Below are 16,869 nucleotides of genomic sequence, written 5' to 3' on the forward strand. Positions count from 1 at the left end.
TCCCCACTCTGCTCTATATGGAGAACGGGTAAGCGGGGGGCAGGAGTGGGGGGAGGGGGACCCCTGACATTAGCCCCCCTGTTCCCCTCCCCAAGCCCCCCCCACAGCAAGCAGGAGGCTCCCCGGAGCAGCTCCAAGGCAGAGGGCAGGAGTAGCACATGGCAGTGCGGGGAGGGACAGCTGAACTGCCAGCAATTGATAGCCTGCTGGGCGGCTGCTGCACAGGGAACTTAGGGGAGCGGGGAGCTGATAAGGGGGCTGCCGGTCCACCCTGGTTCCAAGCCCCCACCAGTTAGCTGCAACGGGCTGCTCTTTCTGCAAGCAGTGGACAAAGCAGGCGGCTGCCAAACAATGTCATAAGGGAGCATTGCGCAACTTTAAACAAGCATGTTCCCTAATTGATCAGTAACGTAACAACAAAACAGTGTTAACCTGGACGACTTTAAGTGAGGAGTTACTGTAGATCAACACTGCTACATCAATCGCAGCGGTGCCGATTTAGTGGGTCTGGTGAAGACCCGCTAAGTCAATGGCAGAGTGCTCTCCCGTTGACTCCAGTACTCCAGCTCCCTGAGAAGAGTAAGGTAAGTTGGCAGGAGAGCGTCTCCCGTTGACACAGCACAGTGTAAACACCGTGGTAAATTTACATAAGCTATGTCAACTTCAGTCACGTTATTCACGTAACTGAAGTAGCGTAATTTAGGTCAATTTACCATGATAGTGTAGACCAGCCCTTGGGAGGGAGAGTGGAGCTATGTCTCTGAAAGACATCAAAGATGATACTGAGATCGTTAGCCACTAAAGAAGGTAGATATAGGTACCAGGCTTTCAGTCTTCCCCTCCCGCTCCTTCACTAAAAGCATACTAGTAATGGGGGAAATGGAGATTATTGGTGGGCCAAAGGATCTTTTACATAGCCTGTTGCTGGTGTAGGAATTGCATAGGAATGGAAGGTCAAATGGCCTGAAAGAAGCCTTCATATGTTTGGATAGTTTGAATAGGAATTCGTACTTCTGGACTTATGTTAACCAGTTTCCAAATCTTTTCAACTCCATACATTCTAAGGATTATTGTTTACTATGGTTTTAGATATAGTTTTTCAGTGGGAAGACTGACTGATGACTGCATGCTCTGAAGTGTACATGATTCCACAGTAAAGTTAAGGTTTGCATTTTGTAATGTTATTGTCCTTGTAGTCCTAAAAGCAGGGCTAGGATTACTTAAAGGAGAAAAGGAGAGGATTATTTTAATTTGGGCAGCTACAACTGAGTAGGGAAACTTGGAAATTATAAATCTCGTAATTACATAGGTTCTAAATCCAGAACCAAATTTGTCTTATGCTAGTGTTAGTGTGTTTTGTTGCTAAACACTAGCTGTATTTGACTGATCCTTTGTACATACAGATATTGGCTCCCTTCTCCCCTCTGGTTCTCATTATTTTAATTGTACATATTGGATATATTTATATATTAAATATATTTATATTTATATGTTAAACATTAAACATATGTGTCACTGAACCTTTCTAACTTCACTGAAACATCTGTAGTAATCTCTTCTGAACAAGTTTATCTTACTTGCTCCTGCCTGATAGTATATTAATAAATTCTTATTTGCTAATGATCAGTCTGGGAGCAGTGCATGTCCTGCATAAATCTCATGGAGCATAACTTCAGTTCCACCTTTAAAAATACTTAGAAGGATCCTAGTTAGAGTCCAGATCAACAGGTTAGTTCACCTCTGCCCCTACCCCACAGATGCATATGGTTACTGGTGTGTCTGGTAGCAACCTTCCCCACCTCAGGGACATACGGGTATAGGATCAAGTACAGTCCTTGGTGGGTGTTCTTGAAGTCCATCCACATTACTGTGTTCCTTATACATGGCTCAGTACCATATCTTAACTCCTCCTCATAACCTCACAAGTCCTGTTCCACACCCGAGATAAAATATCCCGTCTCCTTCTGCATTCTGACGGATGTCTTACACCATCAGCTGCATCCAGAGCCTTATCGTCACTCTTCTCCCCCTGCTCTCCTCTCTGCTCTTTTTCTACCATAAAAAAGGTATGTATGTAAAGAATATATTTTTCTCTCTCTTACTTTCCCTCTTCCCCACAAAAGGAAAATACTCAAATATGGTCATTATCAGATTTCAGCTGTTCTGGTCTTTTTGGCTGATTATCTAAGCTCATGTGTCCAGGTGATTCTTTTAGATCAGTTAGCAGTCTGATACTTCTGAACAAAAGATTTTGTTGATCTATCTGAAGTAGATAGGATCACTGAAGTGGTTGTGCACTTTCCTCCAAAGGGATTGGAAAACTGTTCATCATTCTTTTCATCCAAATAAATAAGAAAAATTGTCTTCTTGTGCAAGAAATTGGATCAGAGTCTCCGGTATTGTATGAGTAGAAAAACAATTTTAACAGTTTATTGGCAGATGAGCAAAAATTATTTGGATAAAATCAAAACACTACCGCTCCCCCTTAACACTGTCCACCAGAAGTTGCTGTTTGGGATAGAACGAAACAAAAAACAAACAAACAAAAACATTTAATATCCTCTGGATCTGAATTCAGAAGTTAATTTTGGAGGTACAGTGTGGAAAATCCCAACACATCTGAATAGTACATTCCATTTATTTTAATCAAATATTTTGTCCATTCCTAATTGAGGGCTTGGAGGTGGAGGAAGGGTTGGTGTTCAGATTCGACTTGCTGCAAACCTCTATTAGTACACTTGAGCACCTTCTTGACTACTGAGCTACCTAATCCAACTTTGCAATCTAAATGATCACTTTTTAAAACTCTCTATAGAGAAAGATTTCTTGCAGAAGAGGTGACAGCACTTGCAGTACTTTACAAATAATTTTCCTTGTTCGTATACCTGTTATGCCTTTTAATGAGTAGGCATAATGATCTTTCACCTTACATCCTTGTGCTAGTTGTTTTGCTGTGAATAATTCAATTTAAGTTTCTCACTCTCCATCTTGGGATATACTAGATGTGATCCTAGTGATAGTGACTAGACACTGGGCAGGTGTGTGTGCATCAAACATTTGTGAAAATATGCTTAATTTGGCCTCTGGAATTGTGCAAGAAACATTTTAGTTTGAGTTATTTTTAGTGAAGTAAGGCATTCATATTTATCAGTTTAGAAGCTGATGTTTATTCATTTATTATACAGACACTCCCCGGGTTACGCAAGACCCAACTTATGCAAATTCGCACTTACGGAAAATGTTCCATAAGCCAGAAATAGGATTTTTGAGTTGCGAACATTTTTGCATAACGGGTATACGTTTCCAACTTATGCAAAATTCAAGTTACACAAGGCTTTCTGGAACGGAACGATTGCATAAGTTGGGGTGGGTCTGAACATTTCTTCATGCATTGTGCATTGGTTTCATGTTGCTCTTTATCTGTGGCACACATTATATAGCAGTCCTACAGGATATAGTAGGGCTACATTTGTCAAAAAATTACTTTCTCAGAAAAGCATTTTAAAACTAAAACTTTTAAACTTCATCACAGTCATGAGGATTCATGCCATTGGGGACTGAGGCTGACAAGTTTTATATAAATTAGGGCTATCAAGCAATTAAAAATATTAATTGCGATTAATCGCACTGTTAAACAATAATAGAATACTATTTATTTAAATATTTTTGGATGTTTTCTACTTTTTCAAATATATTGATTTGAATTACAACACAAAATACAAAGTGTACAGTGCTCACTTTATATTTATTTTTATTACAAATATTTGCACTGTAAAAAACAAAAGAAATAGTATTTTTCAATTCACCTAATACAAATACTGTAGTGCAATCTGTTTACCATGAAATTTGAACTTACAAATTTAGAATTATATACAAAAAAACTGCATTCAAAAATAAAACACTGTAAAACTTTAGAGCCTACAAGTCCACTCAGTCCTACTTCTTCTTCAGCCAATCGCTCAGACAAACGAGTTTTTTTACATTTGCAGGAGATAATGCTGCCCTCTTCTTCCTTACAATGTCACCTGAAAGTGAGAACAGGCGTTTGCATGGCATTATTGTAGCCAGTGTCGTAAGATATTTACATGCCAGATGTGCTAAAGATTCTTATGTCCCTTCATGCTTCAACCACCATTCCAGAGGACATTCGTCCATGCTGATGCCGGATTCTGCTCAATAATGATCCAAAGCAGTGCGGACCAATGCATGTTCATTTTCATCATCTGAGTCAGATGCCACCAACAGAATGTTGCTTTTCTTTTTTGGTGGTTTTGGTTCTGTAGTTTCTGCATCGAAGTGTTGCTATTTTAAGACTTCTGAAAGTATGCTCCACACCTCATCCCTCTCAGATTTTGGAAGGTATTTCAGATTCTTAAACCTTGGATTGAGTGCTGTAGCTATCTTTAGAAATCTGATATTGGAACCCTCTTTGTGTTTTGTCAAATGTGCAGTGAAAGTGTTCTTAAATCAAACAACTTATGCTGGGTTGTCATCCTAGACTATCATAATACAAAATATATGATAGAATGCGGGTAAAACCATGGAGTAGGAGACATACAATTCTCCTCCAAGGAGTTCAGTCATAAATTTACTTAACACATTTTTTAAAACAAGCATCATCAGCATGGAAGCATGTCCTCTGGAATGGTGGTCCAAGCATGAAGAGGCATGTGAATGTCTAGCATATCTGGCATGTAAATACTTCACAATGCTGGCTGCGAAAGTATCATGCGAACGCCTTTTCTCACTTGTAGGTGACATTGTAAATAAGAATCAGGCAGCATTCTCTCCCGTAAATGTAAACAAACTTGTTTCTCTTAGCGATTGGCTGAACAAGAAGTAGGACTGAGTGGATTTGTAGGCTCTAAAGTTTTACATTGTTTTGTTATTGAGTGCAGTTATGTAACAAAAAAATCAACATTTGTAAGTTGCATTTTCACGATAAAGAGATTGCACTACAGTACTTGTATGAAGTGAATTGAAAAATACTATTTCTTTTGTCATTTTTACAAAGCAAATATTTGTAATCAAAAGTAATATAGAGTGTGCGCTGTACACTTTGTATTCTGTGTTGTAATTGAAATCAATATATTTGAAAATGTAGAAAAACATCCAAAAATATTTAATAAATTTCAATTGGTATTCTATGGTTTAACAGTGCAATTAAAACTGCGATTAATCGCAATTAATTTCTTTAATTATGATTCATTTTTTTTAGTTAACCGCGTGAGTTAACAGTGATTAATCGACAGCCCTAATAAAAATGGTTGTGTCTTAGATCTGTGGATGATTGTATTCCCATACTAAGTCTTCCCCTAATACATTGCATTCATTGTCCTATTTTAGAAATCTGGAGTTGAATATTAAAATGTGAACATACTGATTTATCTTAATTATTAGCAGGTGGCCTTCCAGTTTAATAGATTAAAAGGGGAAAAACAACTAAGCCATTTCAATTTACAGTAAATGAACCAACTTCAAATGAAAGATCTTGTTCATAATATTTTATATAATTAAAGTTCTGTCTAAAATTAAATTAATCTAAGTATCAATGACTTTACGCTACATTGCATAAATACATTAATGTAGTTTATAAAATCATCTCTACCAAAGTAAGATTCAGTTATCACTAAACACTGAAAGATTTAAAAATATATTTTTGTATATTTGATTTAGGACAACAAAGTCTACTTTATCCCACAGATTTTTCTCTAATAATCTCTTATTGAGAATGGATAATAATTCAAAATTGCACATAAAGCTGTGTGCTGTAAACATGTAATTCAACTCTGTACTCATACAGATCCCAGTGCCCTGTGGATCAACAGTGCTTACCCATCAGATCTGGCTAGGTTTGGTATCTGTGGTTCCTTCCCTGTGGGGACCTGTGACCAATAGAGTACCGTGACCCAAATCAGACTTCTCAAAACAAAAGTATTGTTTTATTTAGCCATACAAACAAAGCATTCCAGAGAAAAGGATCTTAAAACAAAAGACCTACACACGTCTATCTTTCCTAAACTCTCTAACCAGCCTCCTGATAGGGACCTTGGTAGGTCTGACGTCTCACAGACCAGCACACAGAAAACTTCGGGTTCTCAGTCTCAAAATCCTGTCTCTGTCTTTGAAGGATTGTGTATCTCTCTAAACTCCACACCCTCTCTTCCCCCCAGTTCCATTGATACACCTCACCCTTCACAGAGACTGATTTGGTCCTGGAGAAACCTGCCTGGCAAGTCCATCAAGGGGGGTCGCATGACAGCCTCAAAACAAATGGCTCTTGCATTATCCTTTAAGTGTATCTCTGGATCCTCTCCCCCCTTCCTGGATGCACTTTCTGACAGTCCTTCTACTGAATTATCTCAATATATGCATATAGCAAACTTTACACTAATGAGGCCAACACATAATTATTATTACAGGCAACTCCAAATACATAACACGTCATTGGGAGAACTGGTTTCAATGAGATTGAGAGATCTGTATGAAAAGAGTGTAAGATTCCAATTGTTAACTATCCAGTTGCTGAAGGAAATCCTGAAAATAGAAAATCAGACTCCAGTGTAAGATATTATGATTGTTACGGCTTGATTCTCATCTCTGTTACACTGGAGTAAATCAGGAATAACTCTACTGAAGTGAACTAATTGAGTTACCTTGGTATAAAATATGAAGGAGTAGAATCAGGCGTGGAAGTTCATAGTACAGACGATGAAACACTTGTCGTTTCTTTGAGGTTTAATAGAGGATTAAAACAGACCAAACGTTAACAGGACAGAGCTAAATCAAACATATAGGGCTGTGAGTTCTCTTTGAGCTTACTGTGAGATAATGAGCTTTTTAATGGGCAAGACAAAAGCCTAAAACAGTGATGCAACAAGAAATATCAGAAGCCTGGAATAATGTCATCTTTAATATCAGTTTCAAAATTTCATATTACTGGTGCTTACTGGTATTTTGTAAGCAGAGTTTGTTGACATATAGCTAAATCTGGGTCTAAAGTAAGCCTTACAATAAGGTATAGTAAATATAAATCAAAGGAAAGAAAGCAAAAGAAATTTCAGTTTTGCATCATACCTGAAGAAAAGCAGACTTTCAGATTCCAAATTTTAACCAAAGATTTTATGTGATCTTTAGTTAAGGCTGTGTTAATTTGACATGCACTATATGAAAAGGCAGCTCAGCTCTAGGTTGTTCAAAACGGTAATGTTTGTAACCAGAAAAATGTAATAGATCTACTTTGGAAATTTTAAAATATGTTTATCTGCAAAGGAAAAACGATGCTATGCATTTAGGCTATTATAAGGTATAAGAACAATCTCTATGTACTGGGTAAGGTTCTGATGATGTAGCTCTTGGGAGATATATGCGTATTGTGCATGGACTTAACACACTGATCTTTCAGGTCTGAAAGCCTCGGTTCGTGTTTGATTTTAGTAAAAAATTAAGGATGAAATTCTTCCTTGTGTGGAGGGTTAGCACAGTTTTCGACACCACTTAAATTCCGTGGTAAGACAACATGGGGCAGAGCATCAGGGGACCTCTGTACTAACCCTGTGTTCTGCAGCATGTAGGTCAGCTTTGAAGACAGGCAGTAGATCAATGGGAGCAATGATTATTCAGATCCAGTGGAATTACGTGGAAGACATGCAGCCACTATCCCACTCTATGGGCAGTAGATGTGTATGGTGGTGCTGCAGCTCTGTATCCTGACTCCATCTTGGGGTGCCTTTCTCTTGCATAAAGCTTGATTACTTAGGCTATATGCTGAACTGAATTTCACTCTAATTGGGTTTAATGGTCTCAGACAGCAAGAATATCTAGTAGTTGTTTCTCCATGTCACAAAATGATTACACAGTGTAGGACATGTGGCATTTTTGGCTCTTGACTCAAATGCCAAGGATGCTGGAGGTCAGAAAGAAGGTGTATTTCCATTAAATTATCCCCTCAGAGAAGGGGCAGGGCCTCAGGACAGGGGCGGGGCATGGGAGGGGCAAGAGAGTTCCATTTTGTGTGATTAGAATGTTGGAGATATACCTATCTCATAGAGCTGGAAGGGACCCTGAAAGGTCATAAAGTCCAGCCCCCTGCCTTCACTAGCAGGACCAAGTACTGATTTTGCCCTAGATGGCCTCTTCAAGGATTGAACTCACAACCCTGGGTTTAGGAGGCCAATGCTCAAACCACTGAGCTATCTTGGCAATCTTATTCAGTGGAGTTGCTAACTGTTTGCCAGTGGTGAATTTGTCCCATGGTCTATGAATCCTCTCTATAAAGATTAACAAAGGAAGCTTTCTACTTGAGTCCACATCATACTATAGAAGAGATTATATGAAATTTTTGAAATACAGGGTTGTTTTGAAGAATTATAAAACATAGTCTGTATATGGGTTTGGGTGTTCCAGAAATGAAACTTTCTCTTTACAATTTTGTTGAGGTATACTCCCTTATCAAGAAATCAATTCCTAATATCGGACTACTTATCAATTACTGCTCAGTCTTAAACTTCATCTATTTTGTGAAGGTCTAGGTCCATCCCTCCCCAGATTCAAACAGGCCCAACATTCTTAGACATCACTGGTACCCTGGGAGGGATTTAAATCTGGGTTTCCAGCCTTCCTTTTTAATTTAGACCTTGGTTGTCATGATTATGAATGATGATCTGCCTGTTTTAGATTAGAATTAGTTGGCCATTTTGATCATTCTGGCCTTCTTAGGACCTTTTGATACAATTGACCATGGATAAGTGATTCAGTATTAAGGGACATTACTTGATGTGTGGTTGCCTATCTTCCACTTCTAAGTAAGGAAGGGCTAACGTATGACTCGGAAAAGCTAGACAATGTTTTAAAAGAAATTAGCCACCATCTCATGAAAATATAGAATCGGGGCCAAAATCTATTTTAATCTCTCTGCCTAAAAGTGATATTATTGTGGCTTCATTAACCATAGATACGGTTATTTTATTGGGAGGTGGTTTTTTTTTTTTTCCAAAAGAATTTGTAGCTGGAAACATTGAAGGAACTCAGAAATGAGATTTCAGACATTCCTTCAATTGTCTTCCAAGCATCCTTAAAAACCATAGATACTCAAAAGACAAAGAATTTCTTCAAAATGCTCAGGAGCCAAAGTGTTTGGTGAGACACTTGAAAGAGGGGATGGAAGGAGATGGAGTTTCCACACTATGAACAGAGCACATGTGTACTGTACAAAGTGCAAATTTACCCCTTTACTGTGAGTTAGGTTTTATTGATAAATCAATTAAAAGCTATCAAACCTTAAACTAGGATTTTCCCTGCAGGACCTCCTGTATGCCAGTCACCAGCTCCCTCTGGTCTTGAGAAAGGCCCACCCTTATATACCCTATTTGGAACAAATCGAATCCATCTGTTAGTAAAATTCACCAATGATTCTGTTGCACCTTCATGTGAGGATATGTAAAAAAAAATCACACTTCAGAATGTAAATTTTTACTTCAGTCATAGAAGCTTTATGTCCAGCAGATGTTTGTTTGTTGATCTAAATCAATGGAGAAGTAAATGGAGTTAAACCCCATAAAACCAGTGTATTGGAATGAAGAATCAGGCTAAGGGCAGTCAAGATGTATTTCAAATGCACCAAGGATGTCAGAAAATCTTCAGCCTTCTTCATTTTCTTCTACTCAGATTGCATAGGGGTTAAATCCACAAAAATCAGGGCTGGGTGGATTAAATGCTGTATCAAAGAACCATACAGAGCAGCTGGTAAGCCATACCTAAAATTACCAACAACATCCTGATTGAGCTTTAGCTGAAGATTTGCAAGGTCAACACCTGACATAAAATTTCTACTTTCAAAGACAACAAACTGACCCTTAAGACTTCTTCAGGCATATCTTCCAAAGGAGGCGTATTCTCCAGTTGTGGTTCCAAGATAAATTTCCATTTCCCTTAGAGATGCTGATAGTCTCAATTGCCCAACTTCTATTTTATTTTTTCTCCCCGCTTGCTACTTCCCAAAGCAATGGAGACATGAAGAATTGGAACACTAACTGATTATTTTCTTTCTTTGGTTATTGTTTCCACTAATCTGAAACCATTCATAAACTCAGCGGTTAGTGACATCTTTTTTCATTTCTGCCCTCTTCCAAAGCTTGGTGTATGTATGTTCCCTCCCATTTGCTGGCCACCCCCCAAAAGTTTCACAGCTAAGGCTTGTTTAATTTAATTATCTTTTGCAGCTTTGGGAATATTCTTCTGGCAGGAAGCCAAGTGGGTGGAATTGAGGCCTGGATTTTCCAGCCAAAGCACCTGAACTCCCTGCCCCTAGTCTTTGTGCCTAGAGGGGTAGCTCTGGAGTGAGGAATTAACAGTGACACTAATCAACCAAGGAAATTGTCTATATGCATCCCCTTTTCTTTTTGCCTTTCAACTATTTGATTTATGTCTTTCTTGTGCTGTGATTTCAATTTTCAGTTTACATGCTCTGTCCTCTGTGGCTTCTTTCTGGGTTCTTCTCTTTTCCTTGGATCGTACATTTTAACATAAAAACTATGGGTTATTTTCTTCATTTCAGACCTCATGATTTTCATTCCTTTTTTCTATTTATGCAGTCTTCATCCTGTTTCAGATAAACATTTCCATTTACACAGTCCCTTTAAGAAGGATCCTTATAGCCGTAGCAGGTTAGCCTCTTGTCAGTGCTTGGCTCTCAGCTAATTCTGACCTTGAGCTGTGTGTTTCACATTACACTTCCTGTCTTTCTGATGTGCTTAATCAACTGGCAGCTGAAACCCAAGAGAATCCATCTTATCTTCACTTCTTACCCTTCTCTATAGTTTACTTGATAGCTGTAAGACTAAAGTAGATAATTTCCAAACTGCAAAACATCCGGGATCCTCTGTCCAGGAGATTTTACATGACCTGAACAAATCATGTGGGACACCACTGCCAGCCTTTTTTTAGTGTTGGTGAACTATCCAGAGCAAACAGTCTAATTGACAGCCATTGCCTCTTTTTTCTGTATTGTGAACAGATTTTTAATATTGCAAGTGTACTCATTATCCAGAATGATTCAATTAATATTTTATGTAAACAAATTTTAGCAGATAGATTACTCCCAAACTGGGTTCAGGCCTGTAACCTAGTCACACAGTATTGTTTCTGTTCCATGAGTGAATGAATGTACCTGTTAGAAAGGGAGTGAGGATATGATAAAATCACTGGATTCTCTCAGTTGAGGATGGGAGCAATTTGTGGAGTTAAGACGGGCTTGGCCAGCAGGATTAAGGAGTTTTGAGGACATTTTATCCTCCTCCTCTACCCATAACAGGCAACAGTGAGTGGGAAAAAGCAGGGAAGAGAGGACAGTCATTCTTAAATTGTCTCAGGAGCAGTGACAGCAGCTCCATCACTGACACAACTTTTTCCCTTAACAAAGATGCGGGTCTTGGCCAGTGCGGGCACTGTGCCAGGGGAAGTTATATTTTGTTAAAAAATTGGAATTCAGAAAAAATTGAACATTTCTAGTTGAAGTCCACTCATGGGCCTGTTCCTGCCAGTGTCATCCCTCACATGGGTCATCTCCTGATTCAGAGAGACCACTTCTAGCCAGGCTGAAACCCGAGTCCTAGACCTAGACAAAGTCTATGTAGCACGGATCAAGGGCATTCTAGATGGGCACTCCCTCTCTAGTTCATCCTGACTTTCCCAGTCTCAGAAGGGCCGCCAATGGCCAAACTTTCATTGCTTTGTCAAAACTAGAAATGTTCAATTGTTTCTGAATTCCATTTTTTTAACAAAATATGACTTCCCACTGACCAAGACCTGGATCTTTGTTAAGGGGAAAAGTTGCATCAGTGATGGAGCTGCTGTCACTGCTCCTGAGCCAATTTAAAAAGCCACTGTCCTCCCTTCCCTGCCTTTTCCGGGAACAGGCCCAACAGTGGAATTTTTGGCTGTGCCTTATAACCTACTGCAGGTACTTCGCTTCCCGCTTTCCTCTCCCATCCTTACTATCCAAAGGGTCCAGGAAGAGCAAGTATGGGGCAGGGAAATGGGGAGGAAAGCAATTGGACCAAATTGTGCAGCTGAAACAGGAACTCCACTGCTGGACCCATTCTGCCTGTGTCAGCTGTCATGTTGGTTGACAAAGTTACAGGCATTGCAGTGAGCCTGATGAGGGGACAGAAGTACCCGTCAGCCCTCAGCAACCTTAAATAATCCACCTTCTGTCTACTGAGAACGAGGGGGGGGGGACAGGTAGGAGCAGTAGGAGAGAGCTCAGGAGTGGAATTTGTGTGTCTGCTCCACAAATATTCCATCTCCTTGTCCCCTCTTTGCTTTCTCACTGTCTCTTCTTACTTAGGGACAAGGAGATAGGGAGAGCAGCAGCTGGAGTAGATTGTAGAGCTCTAGTCCTGGTTTGAGGAACCAACTTTGGTTCATCAAACTCAGGTTTTGAGCTGGTCATCTATAGGCAGTTTGCCATTTGGGAAATCTGCTGGGAGAGATGAGCTTGTTAGCTATGCTCTCAACAGAGTTTCAGCTCCCAGGTCTCTCCCTAACATCCCCTCCACATTCCCTTTTAGCTTCAGAGAGGTAAAGAAGAGTGGGGGAGTTGGTAGCTCTAGCTTTGTCAGGAATGTAGCTGAGAAGTCTATGCATTGTGCTGGCAGTCCATAAGTGGATCATCAATACTTCATGGTTCCACTAAGTAATTCTCAAAAGAAGGTCTAATAGCATTTAGTAATTTAAATTACACATCTTTTGGGCACTATACACTAGATTCAGCAAGAAGAGTTGAGCAAGGAGAGTTGGTGGATAGAAAGCTGGCTACATCATCAGGCTTGACGGGTAGTGATCAATGGCTCCATGTCTAGTTGGCAGCCAATATCAAGCAGAGTGCCCCAAGAGTCGGTCCTGGGGCCAGTTTTGTTCAATATCTTCATTAATGATCTGGAGGATGGCAATGACTGCACTCTCAGCGAGTTTGCAGATGACACTAAACTGGGGGAGGAGTGGTAGATACGCTGGAGGTAGGGATAGGAGACAGAGGGACCTAGACAAATTAGAGGATTGGGCCAAAAGAAATCTGATGTGGTTCAACAAGGATGAGTGGAGAGTCCTGCACTTAGGATGGAAGAATCCCATGCACTGCTACAGACTAGGGACTGAATGGTTAGGCAGCAGTTCTGCAGAGGAGGACCTAAGGGTTACAGTGGACGGGAAGCTGGATATGAGTCAACAGTGTGCCCTTGTTGCCAAGAAGGCTAATAGCATTCTGGGCTGTATAAGTAGGGGCATTGCCAGCAGATCGAGGGACGTGATCGTTCCCCTCTATTCGACATTGGTGAGGCCTCATCTGGAGTATTGTGTTCAGTTTTGGGCCCCATACTACAAGAAGGATGTGGAAAAATTGGAAAGAGTCCAATGGAGGGCAACAAAACTGATTAGGGGCCTGGAGCACATGACTTATGAGGAGAGGCTGAGGGAACTGGGATTGTTTAGTCTGCAGCAGAGAAGAATGAGGGGGGATTTGATAGCTGCTTTCAGCTACCTGAAAGGGGGTTCCCAAGAGGATGGATCTAGACTGTTCTCAGTGGTACCAGATGACAGAACAAGGAGTAATGGTCTCAAGTTGCAGTTGGGGAGGTTCAGGTTGGATATTAGGAAAAACTTTTTTACTAGGAGGGTGGTGAAGCACTGGATTGGGTTACCTAGGGAGGTGGTGGAATTTCCTTCCTTAGAGGTTTTTAAGGTCAGGCTTGACAAAGCCCTGGCTGGGATGATTTAGTTGGGAATTGGTCCTGCTTTGGGCAGGGGGTTGGACTAGATGACCTCCTGAGGTCCCTTCCAACCCTGATATTCTATGATTCTATGTACGTTTTATGTCTCTTTTGCTCTGTTTTATTTCTAGGTCTGTGGAAAATGCGTTAAGACTTTTGAAACTTTAAAAACAGATATTTTTTGAAGTGTTCTCTCTCTCTGAAATCTCTAGTGCAAATGACTCTAAAATCACTTTCCCAGACATGCCCTACAAATTTGCAGGCTAATCTGAGTTTTCTTCTGGATCTTAGCAGAGCTATGAAATTCAGCTTTAAATAGAAACTTAGCTAGATCTTTAACTGTGGAGCAACTAGATACTGTTCTGTATTCTGGTAGAAAGTAAAGATATTATTTAAATATTTAGTCTAAACAGATGCACATTATGACCAAATGAAATAAAATGTTTAACTATTTCTGTACATATTAACATTTTGTTGTTTTAGATTTAGTATGAAAAAGATCTTGTCTGAGACTTATAAAATTACTGTACACTGAGCAGTAATAGTGTTCTCAAAACATGAAAAGCTACACAGGGCTCTTACTTGGCTTGTTCAAAGTCTTTCAGGAAGACAGAATGCTGTTTTGCCAGTTTTGAGAACATAAATTCTATTTTGTCATTTCATTTTATGGCTAATTTATTCATAATATCTTCAGTTTGGAAACAAAACTAAACTTTGAATAATATGGAATTTTTCTTGTTACATTAATTTGGCTGTGCATATTTTTCTAACTGTTTAAAATACAAGTAAGGACATTTTATATAACTTTATAGTCTCCATAGTGATAAATTAAGGCTGTACGTAAGAGTTTTAGTCCCTTGATTATAATGAATGAAAGAATTATATTTTTCATTTGATCTCCCTTTCCAAATGTTTTGCCCATAATAAAATGAGCTTTTTTTAATAGTACATTCAGTAGCTTGTTCTCCTGAGAGCAAAAAAACAAAGCAAAGGGAAAAGGTTTTGATGAAAAGTTATCATTTTAGCAATTTTTGAGGCAATCTGATTATAACCACATAGATAATTTAATAACTATCACAACAATTGTACATTTAATGTGAATATTATTAATGTTGAATCGTAGTTGATATAAAGTCTTATTTTAGGATTTGCAAATAGAAAACATGCCAACATTTAAAGTATTAAATTTTACACAAATGAGAATGTTGTTTCATAAACTGAAGTTACACAATGGTAATATTTGTAAAACATTTGATATTGCTCCTGTGATTTAAGTTGATTCATTACTTAACTCTGCAAGCTTAGCTTTAACCACATGAATAGGACTATGCAGTATGCTTAGTTAGGCCCTGATTCAGGAAAGCAGTTAAAGCATGTGCTTAAGCACACTTCCTGATCAGGAATGCTGTCTTGAATTGGAGCCTTGGCAGGTGGTTAAAGTTTTTATATATGCTAGCAGGCTCAGAGTCTAAAACAACTTGAATCACAAGAGTGATACCATATGTTCTACTAATTTACCATATTGTAAATCCAATTTAGTAAATTTTCTTACTTATATATACTGAAATCAATGGGGCAATTTTGTGCTTAAGTTAAGCATGTGGTTAAATGTTTTCAGGATTGGGAACTTCATTAACATCTTTTGCCACTGAAAAACATTATTCATGTAAACGAACACCACAGAATATTAGAGATATTAATTCCTTCTGTAATTTTTGAATATTATTAACCTTAATCTTAACTTTACATGTACTTTACAAACAGAGTATCCTGCTAAAAAAGTTTCTTATAAAATGAATAGTTCCAAAATGAATAATGTTGGACGGCAAGGAATACAGTCCTCTTCTGCCAGATATACTGGTTTAATCTGCATGCAGACCTGTCTAAGGTTATGTGCTTAAATCCCCAGCCTGTCTTGTCCCCAGTTCCTGTGTCACTTTGTCCAGATGTGAGTCTTGTACTGGGAATTTGCCTGTACTCGACAACTTGGAGCTTCTGGTCCAACTTTAGTCCTTGAAGATTGATAAATTTCAGTGCTTGGCATCCAACCTTGATTTTTCCTAGTGTGGTCATGGTTTGCAGCCTGTATAGGCTGGTTTTCACATGAGCTGGTCTACTAATTTCTAGGGAGTAGCAGCTTGACACCAGAGTGAAAGTCAGTGGGAGATAGGCTTTGGTAATTTTACTCCTGAGCTTTTTGCTTATACATAGGATGGAATCTTGGTCCTATTGAAGTCAATGGCAAAATGCCCATCGACTTCAGTAGGGTCAAGATTTCCCCCATAATGTGTTGGAAGGTTACCTTCCTATAGTTTCCAAAGTATTAGGGCTTGTCTAATCAGAGATACTCAGGAAAATTAATCCAAATTATTTTTTAAAATGAATTAAACCGCATTAAACCGCTTTGTAGACACTCCCATTCAGAATTAAACTGGCCTTAATGTGATTTAGCTTAATTTACTTCTAAAGAGAATTAAACTAAACCAAATTAAGATCATTTTAATTCTGAATAAGTGTGTCCAAACAGGGGTTTAATGTGGTTTTACTAATCTAGTTTAAATTCACACCTTCAGTTAATTTGGATTAACTTTCGTGAGTGTCCATATGTAGATAAGCAAAAGGACAGCCAGTTAAGAGAGTTCATTTTTTAAAAAGTTTTGAAAGTTGTAAAATGACAAAATGCTGTAATAGCAAAAAAAAAAAAAAAAAAAACCAAAAAACCCCCCAAAAAAACCTAGACTAAAAAGAGTATTCATTACATTTAATCTTTATTTCTTCATTTAACTGCTATTTGGCAACATCCTTTACTAACAGAGTGAATCTTATTATTTCATGCATATTTAACATGAGGATATAAGCATCACTTAACTCTTTGGTTCTGCAGAATATGTTCCCACTAAGCAGAATTTATGCTAATACTGTTCCAGTTAAGTAGCAGTCAGTGCCATTCATTATCATTAGGTTAAATTAGCTTCCTGGGAGCTAGCCCTATAAAACATATGATGATTAAGTGATGCATATTGTACCATCTAGCAGATTTTCTGAACTGTCATGTGCTCTAAAATTTTCCTCTTTGCCACTGAGAAAAAGCAGATCATCCTCT

The 16,869-nt window shown here is 38.8% G+C and overlaps 1 protein-coding gene across 5 annotated transcripts in view; it reads left to right on the forward strand.

The window, feature by feature from the left end:
* The window catches only part of SYT14 (synaptotagmin 14), a 169,836-nt gene that overhangs the window by 131,975 nt on the left and 20,992 nt on the right, over positions 1 to 16,869 (forward strand). The window lies entirely within an intron of this gene.

The sequence above is a fragment of the Malaclemys terrapin genome, chromosome 3 (assembly GCF_027887155.1).
Source record: "Malaclemys terrapin pileata isolate rMalTer1 chromosome 3, rMalTer1.hap1, whole genome shotgun sequence".
Taxonomy (NCBI): domain Eukaryota; kingdom Metazoa; phylum Chordata; order Testudines; family Emydidae; genus Malaclemys; species Malaclemys terrapin.